General features: G+C 47.0%; 1 long non-coding RNA gene across 1 annotated transcript; it reads left to right on the top strand.

The window, feature by feature from the left end:
• Positions 1 to 507: 507 nt before the first annotated feature.
• LOC119087432 lies at positions 508 to 7,389 on the top strand. Its single transcript, XR_005090880.1, has 2 exons — positions 508 to 1,323; positions 6,539 to 7,389. It is a non-coding gene; the product is annotated as an uncharacterized LOC119087432 (long non-coding RNA).
• Positions 7,390 to 9,862: the final 2,473 nt, after the last annotated feature.

Below are 9,862 nucleotides of genomic sequence, written 5' to 3'. Positions count from 1 at the left end.
ATTCGTCTGCCAAAGCAAATACCACTTTCCTACTCCTGTTTTGCCCTTTACTATTGTACCCCCCTACCGGATGAACGACCCTTGTCAAGTCCCCAAACAAGAAACCTGAGCATCATCCCAGGCCCTGACAGCCCCCCTCCCCATCCTTGCTATATTTTTTCCTGTTCTCGGTGGGTGCCTCCCTCCTCTTCCTCTTCTTCTTCCTCCTCCTCCGCATAAGCCATCTTCCACAGTGGTTTCCCTGTCAGCCTGAAATACTGATCTGGCCGTGGTACTTCCTCAGTTTAAACCTCACCAACAGTTTCCAATGGCCTTATAAATTAAGGGTTTTGTTGTTGTTGTTTTTGAAGATTGATTTACTCATTGCATGGGTATGAGGGCTTTGCTCGCATGTATATGTCTGTGTACCACGTGCATGCCCGGTGCCCACAGAAGTCAGAAAAGAATCTCAGATCTCCTAAAACTGGAGTTAACAAATGGTCGGGAGCCATCATGTGGGTACTGGGAACTGAACCCAGATCCTCTGTAAGAGCAGTCAGTGCTCTTAACCACTGAGCCATCTCTCCAACCCCCAAATCAAGGCTTAGAAAAAATTAGTGTGTGCATGCGAGTGTGCCTGTGTGAGTGTGTATGCACTCAGGTGCACATGCCTATGGCATGTGTGTGGAGGTCAGAAGGCAACTCCTGGGATTCCCTCCTTTTCTGCCACCTTGTGGGACTGAACTCGGGACAGATCGTCAGACCTGCATGCAAGTATCCACTAAGTCACCTCCCTACCCATAAAAATCATATTTAAAACATATGGAGGTCAGAGGACAACCTGTGGGATTCAGTTTCCTTTCCACCATGTGGAAGTCATCCGGCTCCGCAGCTGGCACCTTTACCCGCTGAGCCAGCTCGATGGTCTTTAATCAGAACACTGTTTAACCCTTAGTCCTGCCTGCGTAGAAGAGTTTTCATCTAGAGCCCAGAGCGTCTATGGATGCCTTTATGGCTGTGGGTTTTGTTTCCCAGGCTAACACAGTTCGCTCTTACCCACACTACCCATTTCTACCCACGAGTCATTTAATACCCAGTTCAACTCTTTTTCCTCTACAAGCTTTTCTCAGGTCCTCGCACACACTCAGAGCCCTTTGCTTGAATCTGTCCGAGAACTCACCACACTGTTTTATCTGTTTCTCTTGCAATCTGAGAGTCCGCAGAGGCCGAGGTAGTCTTCAGCCTGTCTATCCCCGAAAACGAGAAGAATTCCACGCAGAGTGCACATGGAGCAGCTGGGTTATTAGAGACAGACGACTGTTTCACTTGTGCCTGCATTTCTAGGTAAGGACTTCTCTCCCTAGAAGAGTTGTCCCCTCCCAGTGTTTGTCCAGGAGTGCAAGCTGGCATTCAGAAGATGGATGGGACAGAGTGGACAGTTCTATGTCCAAAGTCTCCCGTGCCCTGGAGCTTCAGGAAGGAGAGGTGGTGGATGCCCCGCTGCCTACTCTGCCTCCACTGTTGGCACTGTTCATGCCCTATGTCTGGTCTCATGCCGTCCTGACAAAGCCTCTGAGACAAGAGGCTGTCATTCTTGTTTTATAGGTAAGGAAATAAAAGCTCAAGGTTAAGAAATTTATCAAAGTTCTCGTAGGTCAGCGTGTCTGACTCTGTGGCCAGCTGACTTTCAGGAAGCGTGCCATAACCACTCACTGAAGAGAGAGTACTGTCTTCAGCAAATGCTGTTAGGGTAGCCACAGGCAGAAGAGTGGACCCCTATCTCACCATCTACAAGCAGTAAATTAGGACGGACCAGCAACCTAAATGAAAACCAGGAAACACAGGGAGAAGTCTTTACTCTGCAATTAACAGTGCATCTTTATGTGGCTCTAAAAACATGAGCAACGGCTGAAAAACTAGATAAACTTGACTTCATCCAAAATGAAGACATTTCTGCATCAGAGGACAGTGAAAAGATGCCCCAGCTAGATGCTGCAGTGCATGTTTGTGGCAAGAGAACTGTTTGAGTTCCAGAGTTCAAGGCCAGCCTGGGCAACAGTGAAAGTCTGGAGAGAGAGAGGGAGGGAGGGAGGGAGGGAGGGAGGGAGGAGGGAGGGAGGGAGAGAGAGAGAGAGAGAGAGAGAGAGAGAGAGAGAGAGAGAGAGGTGGATGTGTTAGCACGGGCCTTTAATCCTAGCCTCTGGAAGGCTAAGGCAAAAAGACCAGGAATTTGAGACAAGCCTGGGCTACATTTTAAGACCCTATTCCAAACAAACCTCCCCTGCAAAGAAAAAAATCTTAAGCCCAAATTCCATCCAGTTTTTAAAAATGGGCAAAGGCTGGACCTGCTGTGCAGACAGACCTATGATCTCAGGTACTTGGAAAGCAGATACAGAAGAATACAGAGTAAGTTCAAGGCCAGCTTGTGTGGCTTCATGAGACCCTGTTTGACAATAAAAAGTGAAAAGAAGTTTGGCTGGGAATGTAGCTCAATTGTAGAGAGCTTGCCTAGCACACAAAGCCATGTTCTCAGTCTTTGGGACTGAAAAGGGGGTAAGCAAAGGATCTGAATTAACATTTCATCAAGAAGATTAACAAAGATGTTAAAAGATACCCAGCATCATTAGTCATTAGGAAAATGCAAAATCATAGTGGAACATCACTCTAAATCTGATAAAATGGCTGCAGAGGGGAGATGGGGAGGATGGAGGGCGTGGAGATCTGGGAACCCTCATCCATTGGTGGTGGAAATGTAAAATGGCCCAGACACAATGGAGAACAGTTTGGCAGTCCTTCAAAGACTTAACAGAATTATCGTGTAATCCAGTAACTCCAATTCTAGATATAAACCTGAAAGAACTGAAAACATAAATACATGTACAAGTGTGCACGTTGCAGCTCACTTCATAATAGCCAAAAGGTAGGAACCACCTAAATGTTCATTAACAGATGTTCTGATAAACTGTTACATCAGTGGGGTGTAATTCACTTCCCAGAGGAAAGACACATGGATCTATTCCGTATTGTGAATGAGCCCCCAAAACACGCTAAGTGTAATAAGCTAGACATAAAAGGTCTTAAATTATGTAGTTCCACTTACATGAAATAATCAGTAGGTTCTTTATGGAGACAAAAATCAGAAGGGTGATTGTCAGGGGCAAGGAGTTGGGGTTGGGGAGTCTGTTTACTGGGCATGGGTTTCTTTTGGGTCCTGAAAAAAAACCTGGAACTAGATAAAGGTGACATTTTACAACACCAGGAATATATTAAATGGCACTGAACTGCCCACTTTTAAACAGTTAATTTTACGTTATGCAAATGTCATTGCATTAAACCAACTTTTTTAAAGTTAATAAGAACAAAGTGTGCCTGAGTCCAAAGCCAGGGCTTCCATCACTACACTGTGGGCATTTGCTGGGAATGGCCTAGAGCAAGGCTTCTATAATGGCTGTGGCCATGATGCCATCCAGATGGGGGACATGAACAAGCCCATCTCTGGTTCCTGAATGCTACCTCTGCCAAATGAGGATGGCAATGCCTGACCCAACAGGGCTGCCAGAGACTTCATGCAAAGGCAGGAAATAAAACAAGCCAGAAAATGAGAGATGGTTAGTATTAATAAAGTACTCACCCCACGGCTGCCATTCTAGCATCCATCTAACAAAGATGCTGTGTGCCCAAGTGCCCACACTTCTAGTGACTCTTGTCTCTGCCCATAGGGACACACTTACGCTACTGTGTCTGGCTTTTTCATGGGTTCTGGGTGTTTGAACTGAGGTCATCAAGCTTGCATCGCATACGCTTTGCCCACTGAACCATCTCCCCAGCACCAAAGATGCTTTTAAAAATAAAATACAGGACAAGGAAGATGACTCGGTGGGTAACATGCCCACTGTACACGTGTGAGACCAAGAGTCTGGACCCCGAGCATCCAATTAAAAATCTGGACATAGCAGTATGGGTCTGTACTCTCAATGCTAGGCTGGGCCAGGAGAGAGAGAGAGAGAGAGAGAGAGAGAGAGAGAGAGGGAGGGAGGGAGGGAGGGAGGAGGGAGGAGGGAGGGAGGGAGGGAGGGAGAAAGAAAAGAAAACAACTTAGAACATCTCTTTATAAATCACTGTTACAAATGGCTACTAAGGATGTTTTAGATAAGCATGTATACATGATAAGAGACTACAAACTACTTTAGGACTAGAAGGGAAATTTCTGATTAAACAACAAAAAACCCAGAACCTACAGCCAACATCACACATGTACGCAGCACTTAGTGTGAAGACTGTACTTTCCCCTAAGATCAGGAAGAGGCAAGGGTGTCGATCCTCATCATTCCTCTCCAGCAGCACCCTGGATGTCCTAGCAGGCCCGGGAAAGCAAGGGAAAGTATAAGAAGCACACAAGCTGCAAAGGAAGAAAGTCAAAGTCTCTCTTGACCGGTGGCATACGTGATCGTCTCTGCAGAACATCCCATGGGATCTCAGAAGTAAGACGCCTCCTCGGACTGGGAGGAAAGTGGGAAGAGTGCTTGCCACCCTTTGTAAGGACGTGAGTTCTGACCCACAGAACCCACAGAAGCTGGGCGTTACACACACCTGTCATTCCCGTGCCGAGAGGAGAGACGGGAGGAGGCCAGGGGCTTGATACCCAGGAGTCCAGCTAATTAGTAAGCTCCAGGTTTACAGTGGAGGGTGACGGAGGAAGACAGCAGTGTTGACAGCCTTTGCTGCACACCTACGATGCTCCAAGCACCATCCTAGGTCCAGAGATTGACAGTGCTTCCAGCTGAGGGTGGACACAAATACTCAGCTAGTCATACAGACGGATGCATAATCACTGTAAGACCTGGAGAAGAATCGGCCCATGCTGAGAAGATAGGAGTTGGAGGGAAACCCCATCTAAAGGCCAAAGGAAGACTTTCTCCATAAACGTGAGGGCGAAACTAGAACCTCTGAGGATAAAGAGCCATGGGCCGTGGAGCTTTCCATCTAGATAGAAAACGTGTCCACAGGCCCTGCAGCTCAGGGAATCAGATCCCTTCCAGGCAGGAGAGGCGGAGCAGTGTGAGTGGAAGGACAGAGTGAGGCCAGCAGGCCACCAGATGACACTGGGGGAGGGGGCAGGCCAGGTCCTAAAGGCAAGAAAGACTAGGCTGGAGACAGACATCATCAGATCTGTTCTGAAAATAGTAGCCCAGCTGTCGGGTAGGAAATGGCAAGAGAAAGAGGCAAGAGCGGCTGTGGGAAGAGTAGGCAGAAGGCCAGAGAGAGGTGCTGAGGAGCCTGGACCGGGCACCAGGAGCTGTGGGCATGGGAGGTGGTCTGGAATGTGTGTGACGTGGCAGTGTGTAAGATGTGAACTTGACACTCTGGACAGTGGGGGTGGGAGGAAGAGAGGCTGGGGGCCTGGGGAACCAGAAGTTTGAGAGTTTGGAACATTCCCTGGGTGGCCCAAGGCATTCTTCAGCCCTAACAGTGGTTTCCAGAAGCAAAGAAGATGTCACAGCCAACAGGCTCCTAAGTCAGATCCCTTCCTGAGCTCATTACATGCTACTGCTTTCCTAGAGAAGTTTTAATTGGTTTTCAGCGCATCACTGTATGCAGAGGACAAACAGAGGAAGACAATACAAAATGCACATCAGATGCTGTCAACAGAGACAATAAGTTCTGACAGCTTGAAAAATGGGGAGGGTCAATCAAAGCTGTCCGTGAAGAAGGGGGCCGTGGAAGCGCCCAGCACCACCCCTGCGGCAGGTACCTTCACGCAGCCAACCGCAGACGACTGTAGCCTTCAATTCAGACACCAACGCGGTGACGAGGGTGCGTTGCCTCCCACCACAGGCACAACGTGAGCTCCAAAAACTTAAGATCTGGAAAGCAATAGGTTCAGGGCTCAGCCCTAGGTCCGCTTGATCCTGAAACACTGTGACCTTCCCACCATGCCCTGTGTCCAGCTGAAGCAGACCCTTCTGACCCTCTGGCCTAGAATGCCTTCCTGACCGGCTGCTCCACCCCCATCCATCCGGGACGCCTAACGGCCACTTGTCCATGTGGCCGGCTTCCCCATCCCCAAGCTAAACACACACAGCCTCTGTCCTTACCCCTTTCTGGGACTCTGCCTTCGTCAGCCATCGAAGAACATTTGCTTTCTGTCACGTTACAAACCTGTGTGTGGCTCTGCCATGTTGCTGACATGAAGCCAAAGCCCCCTTGAAGACGGGTGCTGTAACTCGGCAGGTACAGAGCAAAACTGGTTCGTGAGGTCAAAAAGTAGGTCATCGAGGCTGCGACAGCGCCTCTGTGAGCAAGGAGAACGGACGGTTCACGTCTACTCGTTTCCTTCTTCCACAAGCTTCAGGCTGATGCAGAGCACACAGCACTGGCACTCAGGCTTTTTTTCAGGCACATCTTAGTCCTCTATGCATTCACAAAGCGTTCTCAAAATGACAATAAAACTGTATTCATCAGTAAGTCTGATTACAAATTATAAAATCTATTTTTTTAAAAAAATCAGCTTTAAGGCATTTGAAAGACATTTTTCTGTCTTTTTTTTCCCCCCTAACAGGCCCTTGCTGTGTGACCCAGAGTGACCTTAAACTCATGAGTTCAATTGACCTTCCTGTCATGGCCTTCCCGTAACTGGGACTACCGCACACACCAGGGCTGGCTTGATTGGCATGTTCTTGCGTGAGTCGTTTCTCCAACATTTCTCACCTCTTTCATAAACTCCGTGTTTGACATCTGTATGCAAAGCCCAAGAACTCACACTGTTACAGTTAGAAGTGAACTTCCAAATTCTTCAGTCCGATTCCTTGATGTGGCAGTTGAAATGGAGGTTTGGTGGAGAAGGAATCGCAGCTCAAGGTCACAAAGCTAACCGGAGATGAGACTAAAACTCACTTCCAGGACTTAATTCTAGGAAGGATGGCTGGCAACCCACCCGGCTGTTCATCCTCCCTTGTTCTCCTAAACAGTACAGTCACAGCTTTATGAAGGGAAGGCATACAACCTCTCAGAGACATTTTCCAAACTCTTGTTATCAGATATGGCCAAGTGACTCCACTCTGACCGACGAGATAAGAGTGTAAGAGTATGGATATTCGGTCTCCTTAAAAAGGAGGGAAGGCCCATTCTCCCTTCCATCTCTCTCCTCATTGCCGAGAAGGGACCTGAATCCCTCCCTGACAGCCTTGGGGAATCACCATGACAGCACCTATAGCCTGAATCCCTGACAGCCTTGGGGAATCACCATAACAGCACCTATAGCCTGAATCCCTGACCACCTCGGGGAATCACCATAACAGCACCTATAGCCTGAATCCCTGACCACCTCAGGGAATCACCATAACAGCACCAATAGCCTAGCCTGAATTTTTTTTTAAATGAAAAAAATAAAATGAAATGTCTGTTCCTGAGGCCATTTTGTTGTTACTGTTACTTTTGGAAAATGCAGCCAAAGTTAACTAAGCCACTTTGCCCCCTGCAAACCCAAAGTTAACTAAGCCATTTTGCCCCCAGCAAATCTGTTCCTTAGCCTGGCAAAAGGCAATTCCACTCAACCAGGTGATCCAGCCAAAATCCTTGGAGTCAATACTAACAATTCCATCTCCTTCACACCCACAACCGTTAACCATTCCACCAGCAATGCTTGTCAACCATCCCCAGGAGAGACTACACCTCCCTGCTTCTCTCCCTGAGAACTGAAATGTGAGGCAGAGGCAAGTAGATCTAGGCCAGCCTGGTCTACAGAGTGAGTTCCAGGACAGCCAGGGCTACACAGAGAAACCCTGTCTCAAAGAAGAAAAAATAAAAACTAAAAGACAATATAATTGTATACATTAAAGAATAACTTTAATGGCTAACAGCAACACAAAACTATCTGAAGACTAGTGGCCAGCAGTGTACCAGGCCAACATGGGAGACTCTGGAATCTAAAGACCTTAGCAGCTACCAAAACACAAAGCTAGCCAGGCGGTAGTGGCACACGCCTTTAATCCCAGAGGCAGACAGATCTCTGTGAGTTCAAGGCCAGCCTGGTCTACAGAATGAGTTCCAGAACAGCCAGAACTATACAGAGAAACCCTGTCTCAAAAAACCAAACCAAACCAAACAAACAAAAACCAAAAGCAAACAAGCAAAGGAAAAAAAAAAAAACCACAAAGTTTTTTTATTTTACTATTCTCAGAAGAGGGGTCAACCTGCCCACTTGCCACCCAGTGGTGACCCAGCTGTCCTATAGGTCTCTCTAGCTTCAAGGAATATCCTGGTGATTAACTTTACAACAGGAATTCATAAAGCCTGCTGTGGAGAATTGGTCTTCCCATTTCATTTACAAATAATATATCTTTTCAAGTAGGAAGCTTGAATAATAAATCCTTGAAGCTTCAATAAATCCTTGGTAAACTTTAGCCACTAGATAGGTCTCAATTTCGGGACACGTCTGGAGAAAACTCATGTTTATATTTCCCAGAGAAGAAGGGAGACCTGAACCATCACAGCTCCCGGTTTCAAGGACACCAAGAAGCAAGGTTTAGCTTCTTCAGGAGAAAGCACACTAGATTTTGTAAGAAAGGAAAAATACAAAGCCAAGCTACTTCTATGGCTTTGCTTCAAGAATGCATACTTCTCAGGCCACTGAGACAGAGGCCTGGAAGACGGCTCTGCATGTAAACGTACTTGCAACAAAGGCCAGGGTTCAATTCCCAGAACCCACGGTACAAGGAGAGAATAACTCCTACATCTTCCCACCTCCACACATGAACCATATGCACAGGACTACACACACACACACACACACACACACACACACACACACACACACCCCACACACATATATACCACAGACGCATATACCATACACCACACACACATGCACACACCATGTACATATGCACACACCATACACACATGCGCACACCATGCATATATAGCACTCGCACAGTAATCACATACACACACGGTAACAATAAACAAAATCATTAAGAATGCACACTTCTCAGCCAGGCCTGGTGGTGCGGGTTGAGACAAGAGAATTGCGAGTTTAAGGCTAGCCCGAATTACACAGTCATTAAGGCCAGCCTCAGCAATTTGATGAGACTGTCTCAAAAGTGTGCTCGGGGAATGGCTCCTTCAGTGAAATGTTTGCCTGACAAGCATGAGGGCCTGAGTTCCAGTCCCAAAATCTATGTAAAAATGCCATGTATGTGACATGTGCTGACCTCAGTGCTGGAGAGGCCGAGACAAGCGGCTCCCCGGAGCTCACCTAGCCTAGCATAACTGGTGAGCTCCAGGACAAAGAGATACCCTATCTCAAAGGAGGTGGACAATGGCCCTGAGGGTGACACCCATTGCTGTCCTCTGGCCTTCACACAGACATGCCCTACCCCATACACATGCACAATAAAATAAATAAAAAGTAAAAACAGAGCTGGGGATACAGTCAGTGGCAGAGTGCTTACCTGGTATGCACAAAGTCCTGTAATCACCAGGGCTTGCTTTGTTTTGTTTTAATGTAAAGGGCCGGAATAATGGCTCAATGGTTAAGAGCACTCACTGCTCTTCGAAAGGACCTGAGTTCAATTCCCAGCACTCACAACAAGAAATTCACAAATGCTGGTAACTCCAGCTCCAGATCTGACATCCTCTTCTGGCTTCCATAAGCAACTGTATACATGTGGTATATACACACACACACACACACACACCCCTAAGTAAAAACAAATATTTTTAAAGTGAAAAAAGAATATACATACCTTATACATGCTGTGTGATTGCTGTTTGAAGCCACTAAAATCTGCCTTTGGTAAAATAGTTTTCATAAAAGTTAAAAGCTTAGTTTTAAGCACTGAGATCTGTGCACCCTGCACGTGAATCCACCCAACAAATCGTT

This window comes from Peromyscus leucopus, chromosome 2 (assembly GCF_004664715.2).
Source record: "Peromyscus leucopus breed LL Stock chromosome 2, UCI_PerLeu_2.1, whole genome shotgun sequence".
NCBI lineage: Eukaryota > Metazoa > Chordata > Mammalia > Rodentia > Cricetidae > Peromyscus > Peromyscus leucopus.
Note: the sequence above shows the minus strand (reverse complement) of the source record. Positions and strands in the feature narration are given on the sequence as shown.